This window comes from Pinus tabuliformis, chromosome 6 (assembly GCF_031772625.1).
Source record: "Pinus tabuliformis cultivar Carrire ecotype Pingquan chromosome 6, CPIR1, whole genome shotgun sequence".
NCBI classification, from domain to species: Eukaryota; Viridiplantae; Streptophyta; class Pinopsida; order Pinales; family Pinaceae; genus Pinus; species Pinus tabuliformis.
Genome location: NC_142292.1, coordinates 1489650097 through 1489663492, shown reverse-complemented (window position 1 = coordinate 1489663492; position 13396 = coordinate 1489650097). Strand labels below are relative to the sequence as shown.

General features: G+C 36.3%; 1 pseudogene; it reads right to left on the bottom strand.

The window, feature by feature from the left end:
* Window positions 1–2098: 2098 nt before the first annotated feature.
* Window positions 2099–6103, bottom strand: LOC149264286 (dirigent protein 21 pseudogene; annotated as a pseudogene).
* Window positions 6104–13396: the final 7293 nt, after the last annotated feature.

Genomic DNA, 13396 nt, shown 5'->3' with positions numbered 1-13396 from the left:
TATACATATTAGATATAAATTTTCTATTAATATATTATTTTTTCTGAAAATATAAAACCACTATTAAAATCACGCTTTAATAATTATTTATAATAAAATTATATATTAGAATTATATATATTTTAATATTTTTTTTAGATTTGACTTACGAAAATGTGAATCTTAAACATTAACTTTATTAGATATCATTTTGGGATTCAACTGCGTTAAGTAAGTCATTCAAACGTATGACCATTTCCATGAGAGGTAGTCGTAACTGACTAATTTCTCATGATTTTTTAATAGTTCACTTAGCACTCATTGCATCGGGTGATGCTCACAGGGGTGAAGAAGTGGGATTGAAACTAGTGAAATGTGGAGAACGAATCACATAGCATCAATCATCACTTCCGGGGCTTGCACCCGGTAACCAGGACTTCCCAGGGGGTCACCCATCCCAGAACTCCTCTGGCTCAAGCGCGCTTAACTGTGGAGTTTTTCCACAATGAAGCCCACTTAGCTTGCTACCCCATTTGCAAAACCTTAGCAAGTATTGTGCCTCATGAACCATTCAAGTAGAGATCCCTTGACTCTTTTTGAATTTAAGTATGGGGATTTACGCAGTGCATTATATTAGATATCATTTTGGGATTCAACTGCGTTAAGTAAGTCATTCAAACGTATGACCATTTCCATGAGAGGTAGTCGTAACTGACTAATTTCTCATGATTTTTTAATAGTTCACTTAGCACTCATTGCATCGGGTGATGCTCACAGGGGTGAAGAAGTAGGATTGAAACTAGTGAAATGTGGAGAACGAATCACATAGCATCAATCATCACTTCCGGGGCTTGCACCCGATAACTAGGACTTCCCAGGAGGTCACCCATCCCAGAACTCCTCTGGCTCAAGCGCGCTTAACTGTGGAGTTTTTCCACAATCAAGCCCACTTAGCTTGCTACCCCATTTGCAAAACCTTAGCAAGTATTGTGCCTCATGAACCATTCAAGTAGAGATCCATTAACTTTAGTTATATACATATTAATATAATATAATATAATAGTAGGAGGACGATTAGCCCCTAAAATGGATGGTGCTGAAGCGCGCAACTGATACTCGACTGTCTGAGCAATTGCCTGGTTTCGATGAGTAGGAAGACGATGAATAAGAGGACGCGGGGTCGTTGAGAAACCTCGGGCGTGAGGTTGAGTGGATCGGCCCCCGGTGCAAATCTTGGTGGTAGTAGCAAATATTCAAATGAGACATTGAGTGTAACAACTCACCTGCAGAATCAACTAAGTGCAGAGCTTGAGTGGATCGGCCCCCGGTGCAGATCTTGGTGGTAGTAGCAAATATTCAGATGAGAAAGTAACAACTCACTTGCGGAATCAACTAGCCCCCATAAATTAAAATAATTATTTTTAATAAAATTATAAATTAGAATTATATATATATTAATAAATTAAAATAGTTATTTTTAATAAAATATAAATTAGAATTATATATATATTAATAATAAAAAAATAAATTGGACTTATGAAGATGTGAATCTTGAACATTAACCTAATTATATACATATTAGATATAAAATTTTCTATAAATATAATATTTTTCAGAAAATATAAAATATACGCATATAACTTAACATATATGTATAAACCACTGTTAGAATAACGCTTTAAATATAGTTTCCAAGTCATCGTAAGGAATCTTAAACGTAACATCACCGAGGAACCGCTGTTTTTAAAGATGGGGAAAATAAATCAAAGACGATGGCTTAAAATAAGGCAAACGTAATAAGTTACATTAACAGAAGTTTCTTCGCTAGATAAACTTATTTATTGCCATCTATTTACGGTTCCGCCATTAAATAACTGATCGAAAATTGCGCCCCAATTTATTGCGAAAACTGTGAACGAAACAGGGACTCCGACCCGTCCAGCTATCGAATTCCCGTAAGGAATCAGAATTCGTTCTTTCAATTGTATCAGGATTCGTGAGTGACAGGGTGAAAAAAAGGGAAAACCCTCATAATCGGTGCCGAGGTTCGTGGAGTCTGATAAATTTTCCACAGATTTGAAATATAAAGAAATTCCGACACATACACAGAGAAACAGGGCTAGTAATGGAGGACAGTGACGTTGTATTCAACGACTGCATTGTCGGTATTTAACTCGAAGGAATGGGTGCAAGCCCATGCGTAGCCTCGAGCAAACCTAAATAATCCGCTCCCTCCGACGATCGGCATTTCTCTGACCTGTTCGAGAGCCGCATTCTTCCCGATCATGGCGAGGGTGCTGCCGTTGTACTTGCCGCTCTCAAAAACAAAGGTGGTGGCCATGAGCAGGTGGACTTTCTCTTGGCTCGACGAAACGTAGATACCCTGCGCTCTGCCCACCATTTTGGAGGTGGCCTCCGGCCCTTCCGTAAGCCAGTCATCCATCGCCGTCACCGCGCCGAACAGAGTAGCCGAAGAGTTTGTGGTGGGAGCGGAGGCCACCTTCACGGCGGTCACATTTTTCCCGGCCACTAAATCATGGAAATAGAAGTGCAGGTGGCTTATCTTCTCCCGCATGGGCAAACGCAGAGATGGAAACGAAGGGACAGGGCGACGTTTCAAATAAATCGCCGCCACAAAACTAATTTTTTTTTTTTTTTTGTTTTATTATCGATTCTCTCCCTCGCGCCATAGCCGCCGATCTCAGACTCAGACGAAGCATGTACTAGAGATATTAGCTTACAATAAATCCCAGCCATTCAATTCAATTAAATTAATAAAAAAAAAAAAATCAATGACCCCCCATCCACCAGGGGCCGATATAGAAACGCCTACGGCAAAACTATTTTTTTTATTGTTATCGATTCTCTCCCTCGCGCCATAGCCGCCGATCTCAGACTCAGGCTCAGACTGACTCAGACGAAGCATATACTAGAGATATTAGCTTACAATAAATCCCAGCCATTCAATTAAATTAAAAATAAATTAAAAAAAAAAGGTCAACGACGCCCCATCCACCAGGGGCCGATAGGAATGCCTACGGCGAACAAGTTGTTTCTCATTGAGGAAAGTTTGTTCTATTATCAAGTGGGCTGTAATGATTGGTGTCTGCTATAACAAATTACACTTACTATGTGCTTATCAAAATGTTTAAGGACGTCTTAAGGGCCAATTGAGTATACCTAACATTAAAGTTTAAAGGAATAGCTAATAATGTCCCCGAAATCAATTGAAATTACCTAAGGGATCATTTCATAGTGGTTGCTAATGGTCCCTAAAGATATCTTAAGGGCCAATTAAGTGTACTTAACATTAAATTTTAAAGGAATAGCTATAATGTCCCCAAAATCAACTGAAATTACCTAAAGGAATCATTAGATAATGGTAGCTAGTGGGAGGAAATGGGAAGCTAAGGTTGTTAATGGAGAAAATACAAATTATAAGTGGTGAACGTTTAAAGTAAGAATTACGAGAACTCGGTATAATTTGAGAATTAATAAGAGCAGTGAAGGAAGAGATGGGATTTTAGAAATTGAATTTAAATATTATATTTATTATATAATTAATCATTTTAGAGGACATTATTAAGAAATCATTTTTTGTGTGAAAGATAAAAGAAAAGTTTTCTAATTATTATGTTTTTGGAAATTTTGACTAAAAACAATTTTTATTCAATTATAAATTTTTGTTATTAAAAATATATAAATAATAAAAAATTTATCATTGAAAATTGTAATGGGAATAAACCTTTACTATTTTTAAAACAAATTTAACCAAAATATATATATATATATATATATATATATATATATATATATATATAATCAAAATCATTATCATTATCAGTAAGCAAACTGCGGCAAAAGAAAATGTCAAATGGAGAGCAATAGCGTACTAGACCAATAAGCATGCTAGAACAATAGCGTGGTGGACCATAATCATGGACGTGAAAGAAGCATGCTGGAGCGTACACCGTTCATTTAGATCCAACGCTGTACACGTTTACATGGCATTAAACAATATTGCCCCCATACTCATGACGGCCTTTCATGGCTGAAAGTATGAAATTTCAATTTTCCGATTGTTTTAAAATCAGAAACAGAGAAGTATTAAGTGGTCAAGGTTCATCCACTCGTCCAGATTCACATAAACTTCATATTGATAGGATCAGGGTTTAAGAATTTAAGTGGGGGTGTTTTAATTTTTTGGGTAAGGTTATGGCTTTTTTCTTTCGTAATAAAATTTGAAACAAAATAAAAAATAAAAATATTTAGAAATGAATTATAATTATAATAATATGAAAATATTAATGTAGTTGATATAGTGGAAAACTTCATAAATATAATAAAAAAATTATTGCAATATTAAGAATGTTTTACCAATTTACACATTTACTTAATTAACTATCTATAAAAAAGTAATGGGCCAATTTTAATTTAAGAATAAAAGGAATTACATGTCTTATTGTAAAATGGATCATTTTGCTAAATAAAATTTAGTTAAATATAAATGAATGTTATAAATAATAATGATAACTTATCATGGAAGAACTTATCAAAATTGAAATAATCTCAAATCCCTAGCAAATTGGTGGGCAAGGAGCCACTTGGCAAGAATCTAACCTTTTAAATTTATTAAAAATAATGGACCATTTTGCTAAATAAAACTTGATTATATATAAAATGAATTTTATAAATATTGAAGAACTTATCATAAAAAAGATTATTAAAATTGGTGGGGAGGTACTTGACACGAATCTAATTTTTTAAATTTATTAAAAATCATTGTAACCTAACAAAACTCTGTAACACATTATAATAAGCATATTCCCTTACAAATTAATCTAAATAATCAATTAAAATTATTTTAAAAAATCAACAAATTAAAATAAAAAACCTTCTCCCAGGAATAAAACATAACAACACGGACTAACCTGACGCTCTTCTTCATGGCTGTGCAAAGCCTGAAAGCGTGAGAGAGAACCATCTGAGTGCACTTTAGTATAGAGAGTTTGACTATGATGGATTTAAGGAAAATTGAACATGTGACTTATGATAGATGATAGATATAGAGTGCATTTCAAACAAAAATAGTTTGACTTTTTATATATATAATTTTTTTTTGTGAAATTCAAATTTTATTTTCGTAATAAAATAAATAAAATATTTTTTAAAATTCCTAAATTATTATTATGTATTTCACAACACAAATCTCAATCTACCACATTTTAAACAAAATTAATGTTACGAGTTATATTATTACAATAAAACGATAAATCAGAACAAGATAATGGATAAAAGCTACAGCATTGGGAAATCGTACATATTTGTCATCTAAATTGAAATCTAAAATCATAAAGAAAAAAATCCCTTGAAAAGTCCGGGTTAACTATTTTTAGCTACTGCACAGCCCCACCTCGGGGATAAGACAGATCTATTCAAATTCCAAAAGATTGAACTGCATTGTATCCATTCAAACTAACCGTGGTTTGGACAGATCTGATTATTGGGGTTCAAATTCCAAAAGATTGAACTGCATTGTATCCATTCAAACTAACCGTAGTTGGACAGATCTGATTGTTGGGGTTCTGTTAAAAACCCTACGTTATTCTGCGCCAGCGCCACAAAAATAAATACTAATGAAGTGCACTAGTGCCCCAATTTGAGCACAGTAAGCTCGTTCAAGGCAAAACTGCAAAGCAATCGCTTACAGTTTCACCAAAATTCAACTTCAATGTCCTATTTTCGAAATGACAGCAACAGAGTAAATAAATCTTTTACTGACCAACTAGTTTTAAGCCAACCTGACCGAACTATTAATGAAATACGGCGTAAAATCTTCGTCGACGCCGCCATATTTTTCAGTAATTTGAAATACACAGGGCACCGCAGTAATCTATGGTAAATGATAATATAAGAGCCACGAATATTTATTCTAAGAAATGCATTGAACTGTTAATGAGAAGAGGCCGAAGAGAATTACAGTCATGAAGCCATCGTGGAATGGAGAAGCGACCCTCCTGCCGATTCTGAGCACGTCTTTGCTGATTGTCTTCTTGCAAGTGTTGCAGGAAGATCTTGAAGTACTGGAGTAGTCGACAATCCATGACTTTGGAAGATTCGCCATCAAGTTGAATAGCTCTTAGCAGAAGATTAATGCACCAATATTGCGCAACAAAAGGATAAGAAGAGAATAGTTCTTAATAGCATACCAGCATGTCATTATATCACATAACCACATTGGAAGAGATTCCGGAGGTGTACGTCACCCAGATTTTGAAGATGTACGTCACCCAGATTTTTAAATATGTACGTCACCGAGATTTTGAAGATGTACGTCACCTTGCCAAGCAAGTCGTGGGATGTAGGACGGACATTTAGTAGAAAATAAGTTACCTCTATGGTCGAAACTCGAAGTTATACGAGACAAGACGAACTCTGGAAACCCTTTGCCGATGATTGTGAACTTTTTTTTTCCAAAAGAAAACACTGCAACTTGCTATTCTATAAATAAAATCAAAGGATGTATGTAATAAAAAAAACAGAATTATGAAGGCAAAGCTTACTCATAAATCTGAAAAAAAAGTACTTTAGAAACTCAACAAGTACCTTGTGGCGCTTGATATGCCTCTTATACAATCAGATTATACTAATGTATTGAAAAAAATATTAATTTATTGGGAAAACTCATGTAGTACTAGATACCATAGTGGGATAAAACTAAACATGTCTATGAGAGAAAAAAAATAAATATTGTGTAACATCTTTTTCTCACATCTACCTAAGTAACCAGGCAACTGGGGTAAACATGTGACGAGAGACTACTATGATATGATTCAACCTCCTAGGTGACCTTAAGGAAGTGGAATCGACGGAAGCACATCAAACATACCTTCAACATCAGCAACAACACTCCTAGGAGCCATCCCAACTACACAGGTAGCATGCCCCTAGGTCCCACTGAGTTTGTAAGCTATTAAACCTCTAGATGCTCCCATGCTATGCGCATGCCACCGTCCAAAGAGCTCTAGACACTCCCATAAGCCTGCATGCCTGCATCTATGGACTATTTCCAGTAGACTTATGCCAGAGTCCAACGAATTTAAGGCACTTTTCAAGCTTAGAATTCCAGCCACTGCTCCAGAACTTGTTGTAACTTCCAGAATCCATTAAGCACATGATGACAAGACTAATAAACCAAAAACCAACTTTAGGACTAGGCCTGACCATCCCCAACTACGACTGACATTCTATTAAACACTTGACATCAATGCAATCTACAGATGTAAACAATAGATCTAAGCATAGGGGTCTCATACTTATCTGAGATTCGGCATGAATCATTGTTTCCTTATCACATTAGCTGCAGTTTCATCCATTAGGCCATTGACACATTGTTCATTCATTTATAAGTAGAAACATGATGAGAGCCATACATAGCCATTGTCATAATACATATTCATAACTAACATAATAACAACAAAAATACCAAGGAAACAACAGCCATATAATTCACATATAAACCAGTATAATACTCATGAGATAACAAGGAGAAATAACCTCATATTAATGATGCAAAATCCAAACTAGTAGGGGACTACTACGTTCCACTCTAGACCATAGAATGGCTGAGCCAAATCTCTCTTCAACCATTCACCCTCGTGCCATATTCCAAGCATGAATGTGGGATCTCATAAAACACATCAATCAAAACCATCCAGGGCTTCCAAAGGCCAAACCAACTCAACCCATCAAACAGTGATTCCACCTTATGGTCGGACAAAAAAACCATCATCAAATTGCTCTCTACCCAAGCCTTCCAAGGCTCCAAAGCGTTTGTTCTAACGAAGGCTTCCAGGACTAGTAACCCACAATTGTCATCGGGCTTCCAGAGCGTTTTTCCAACCAGGGCTTCCAGGACTAGTAATTCAACCCACCAAGGGCTTCCAGAGCGTTTGTCCAACCAAGGCTTCCAGGACTAGTAACTCAACCCAAGCTATTACAGGGCTTCTAGAGCGTTTGTCCAACCAGGGCTTCCAGGAATTAATAAATCAACCCAAGCTAAAGGAAACATGAGAACTAACCAGAAAAACAAAGAAATAAACCAACAACACCATGTCTATCCAGGAAATGACAAGGATAGGAAAATCCACTATCAATCCAGGCAATCCTCCATGTTAGTGATAGATCATGACCAATAAACCACATGCATATGCCATGCATGCCAAAACTATTGAGGAAAACATAAATGCAACTTGGTACCTGCAAGCAAAACTTGTTGTAGCTACTAATCCCGATGTCCTCTTGCACTTTCATGCTCTTCCTTTACCTTCTTGCTCCAAAACAACAAGTATGCCACACTCCTTCAAGAGTACTCCAAGAAACTCTAAGTATCCAAGAGTATGAGAGAGAGAGAATAGAAGAGAGCTCCACCAAAACTTGTCAAAAGCCTACCAACTGATCCTCATAAGCCTTTTTTATCAATGAGGCCTCTATTTTCTTCATTCTCCATTATTTTCCTTCATTTTTATCCTCACATGCAACCTGTGACTTTTAACCTCCCTTTTCTCCTAATTTCCATTATTTTCATAAATAAAATGCCAATAAATACCTCATGACTTTCCAAAGCCTTTGCCATTACCTTTGCCAATTTCCTTAGCCATATAAACCGAAATGAACACCCGCACTAGGATGTTTTTCCCACCATTCAGTTTGGAATATGTGTCCCATGACCATCGTTTTATATATTTTTACATGATTTTTTAACCAGTGCTGTTACAGAACCCTCCCCCTTGGGAGAACACCGTCCTTGGTGTTTAATGACACCTATAACCAACAAGACTGCTAAAAACATAACATACTGCCCATGGAACTTTATAACACAGCGCATTGTAGTATTTACAATGACATCATGTTGAAAATATGATAGACATATTGTTTACTGGAGCTTTATAACACAACTCATTATGGTATTTACAATCCACATATACTCATACACCTTGTGCTTCAACTAGCAAATAACCATAATATCTATGGAGCTCTATAAATCTAGCTTCATACATTATTTACAATCATATACACATATACATATTTTCTCAACTAGCAAATAAAAAGATATGATGCCTGCATCCGCAACAAGGGACTCCAAAGGCTCACACCCCTACCCTCAAAGTAATACCAAGATTCACCTCCTTCTCAGGAAGATCAAAATCCACTGCAAAGTCAAATCTGCATCCAATGTCTAGTGTTGTAATCCTGTGCCACTTGTCCTCTCATTGAATAGTTACCGACTCATTATTCAAGGGCACACTCCCAATGTGCATCTGATTCCATCTGGAAATGTTAATGACCAAAAAAAATATATCATTGGACTTCCCTTCTCTGCTACATAGTCCCTCGAGCAATTAGGTCACCCTCTTCCATGCAGTCACACACCTTCCAAGTTCCATTGGCACCCCCATCTCGGGCAGTCCATCCATTGGCAAGGCTCTCTCGCACCGAAAGATACAAAATCTAAGGCATATCCCTGCCTTAAACCATCACACCGGTCATAGCATGCTCATGGCAATCAATGAACACTATTAGGTACCAGTGTCCCACAATGGCCCGGATCCTGAAGTGCTTTACCAACATACTACTGTTTGTTCTAATTTCTTTTGATGTTGTTGCTAATTCTTGTTGTCGGTTTCAACCACCCAACCAGACATTTCATGTTTTCCTGTACCAAGCACATAAATTCCATTATATTCAAAATAAATTGAAATAACTTCAAATCATACCTCATTGGTGGCCCATCAATAACGTATACTTGTAATCCCGTTTACTTCCTGTCACAACAAGTCAAACTAACATCTTTGACCAAATCAACATGTATAAAAATATCACATTAGGTTAGCTCAAAACACAACCATCATAGATCAAAACCATGAATCACATGCAATCATCATAAACCAGAATCATAGATCACATGTAATCAACATAGACCATAATTATAGATCACAGTAATCAACATAGACCAGAATCATAAATCACATGCATAAGAAAAATGGAATAAAATTTTGATACTTATCCTTTAATCAATCCTTAACTTCTACCTTTGTCCTTATTTCGTATGCACTCTAGATCGGTTGCCACACTCGACAAATACCCAGTGCCTTCTCTGCAACCGTGTACACATACACATAGTGTGTATCACACACATACAACCACACACAACATACAACACCATGCAATACATACATGTACACCTTGCACACAATACTTACACCTACACCCAGTGTATAACACAACACAATATATGCGCCTACACCCAGTGTACACCACCACACAATACATACACCTACATCTAATGTACAACACAATACATGCATCTATACCTGATTTACAGCCCCACACAATACATATACATACACAAAGTACAACACAACGAATACACATGTCACAATACCATGACTATACAATGCACATACATAGTACCACATGCCCGCAACACAGCATGTACGACATGCACACAATACCAAATGTACACTAGTACCATATGTACAACACGTATACAGTACCACCTACACAATGTGTGCACATCATCACATGTACATGACACCACCTGCACAACGCGTACACAATGCCACATGTATATCATACCACCTATACAACATGTACACAATGCCAGACATACACAGGACCACATGCACGACATGTACACAACACCACATGCACGACATGTACACAACACCACATGTACATAGCACCACATGCACGGCATGTATACAACACCCCCTGCACACAACACCATATGTACAACATGCACACAATACTACATGCACACATAATCACATGTACAATCATGCACACAACACCATATGTACATAGTACCAAATGTACAACATGCTCACAACACCATATGTACATAGCACTGCATATACAACATGTACATAGCACTGTATATACAACATTTACATAACACTCTATGTACACAACACTGCATATCCAATATGCATACAACACCATATGCACACAACACCGCATATCCATCATGCGTACAATACAATATGTACACAACACTGCATATCTAACATGCACATAGCACCATCTATACCTAGACTACATATGCAACATTCACACAATACTATATATACCACCCTGTACATAACATTGCATAAACAACATATACACACACTATATATACACAATACCGCATGTGCACAACATCACAGATGCAACATGTAAAACATATACAACATATGCACAACAATAGTACCACACATCCAAAACCACATTGCCTCTACCAAGCAACCTTGCTTCCAGTATCTTATCCATGCTTCTTCGAGCATGTCGCAGACCACCCCGCTTTCATTTCGCTGATGTATACCTCGGTATAGCCTGATCATAACATAGACATAATATAATCACATAATATAAACTCATAACCACATGATACTGACCTCATAGATTTGTGAGGGTTACTCCTCCCAATTGATTTCTTGTAAGACCAAGAACCTCTTCATGCCATTTATCTACATAAGCAATCATTCATCCACAAGAATGATCCTTGATGACCATGTCAGACAATGACATAGATACATGGATACATACATACATATACATAAACATTAGCATAAACAATCATGATCATGTCAGACAATGATATGCATACATACACATACATACATATAAACATCAACCTAAAATAATAATGATCTAGTCAGTCAACAACATATATACATACATATGTACACATAAACATTAGCATAAAATAATCATGAGCCATGATGACCCTATCATACATGACATACATACATACATACATGTATACACATATAGACATTACCATAATCATGATCACAACATAATTAGTAGATATCATAAGTTCAAGATTAGGAGAACTCCCTTTATGCGTGCAACACATGCGTGACATTGAGAAAAACAGTTCCCAACATAGCCAAGGCAAATGACGTCCCAAATCCATTCACCTTACCTTCCTTGATTGCTTTTTCCATGATTGTCCCATCATCGTCTATTTACACCAATGGACCCAACCAGTCCAACTGGCTATCATAATCTTGCCTTCAACTTCCTTTATACATGCCCTGGCTTCATCTGAGTCTTACATTGAATATTGGATTTCATTCAACTCTCTCCGAGATCCACTAGCTTTCCTCTTTCCCAACCAATTCCCAAGACTCAAAAGAATAAAATGGGAGACCAAGAAAAAAACAAGAAGAAAACCACAGAAAACCAACAACAATATGACACCACAAACAAAGTGGCATGATCATGTACTAGACGCAATCAAGACCACAAATCAAGTGAAACAAATCACAAAATATCAAAAGCACAAGACTAGAAACAAACACCATGACTCAATCCCCATGGGTTCCCAGTGCTTCCAAAGGAAAGTTCAACCCGAGCTTTCTTCAAGATTTCATGGTAGCCTCTTTTCCATGCAATCCCTTGCATCATACTGCCATCAACACATAACTATCAGTGCATAAATAAACATAACAATATATTGGTTTCCTTACCTTTCTCTACCAAGCATGTTTCTTGCAACTAAACACATCTATGCCATCTCTCAGGGGACTCCAATTACCTTGATAGATCCACTTGTAATTAAAGACTAGCTAATATACCTGTCAAATACATGTTCATGAATCTAGCACATATCCACATAATGTCAGACAAGATTAAGGTTAAGAAGACTTCATGTATGAAAAACACTCATTCGTTTGGAATTAGGGTTTCCAAACATAGCCAAAGGAATTATGGCCCAATTCCTTTCCTTTACCTTTAACTTGTTGCAACTATTTTTACTATGCACTGTCACATCACCCAATTATTAGTTATGTAAACACATCAAATATTACTTTGTCATGTTAATACCAAGAATGTTTCCTGCAACTATTCACACATGTTCCAAATATCAAGACAATCATATATATCACTTTGAAATCAACCTTTACCAAGACTAATGATCATGTCATACTTAACAATCAACTCACATTCATCAATCATAATACATAATGCTACAACTATCACTTACTTACACTCAAGTACATATTAGTTGTCTCAACACATATGTGTTAGTACAATCATCTTAAAACAAGATCATTGGAACACATACTCATATTATGCAATTCATCAAACATTGAACCAATTTGCAAACATACCATGTAAAATAAATCAACTAGACAACATAATAGACACCAAATACTCAAACACCAAATAGACGTCATAATCAAACCGTCAAGAAAAAAGTAGATGACATAAGCAAGTTCATACCTTAATGTATTTTAGGGGAGGCAATCTTGTCTGCACAATCAATCCATATTAGCATGATTTAATTTCATAACATATCAACTCAACCACAAAAAGGTCATGATATCCATAATAGTCACTAGCTAACATGTCTACATCATAAGCT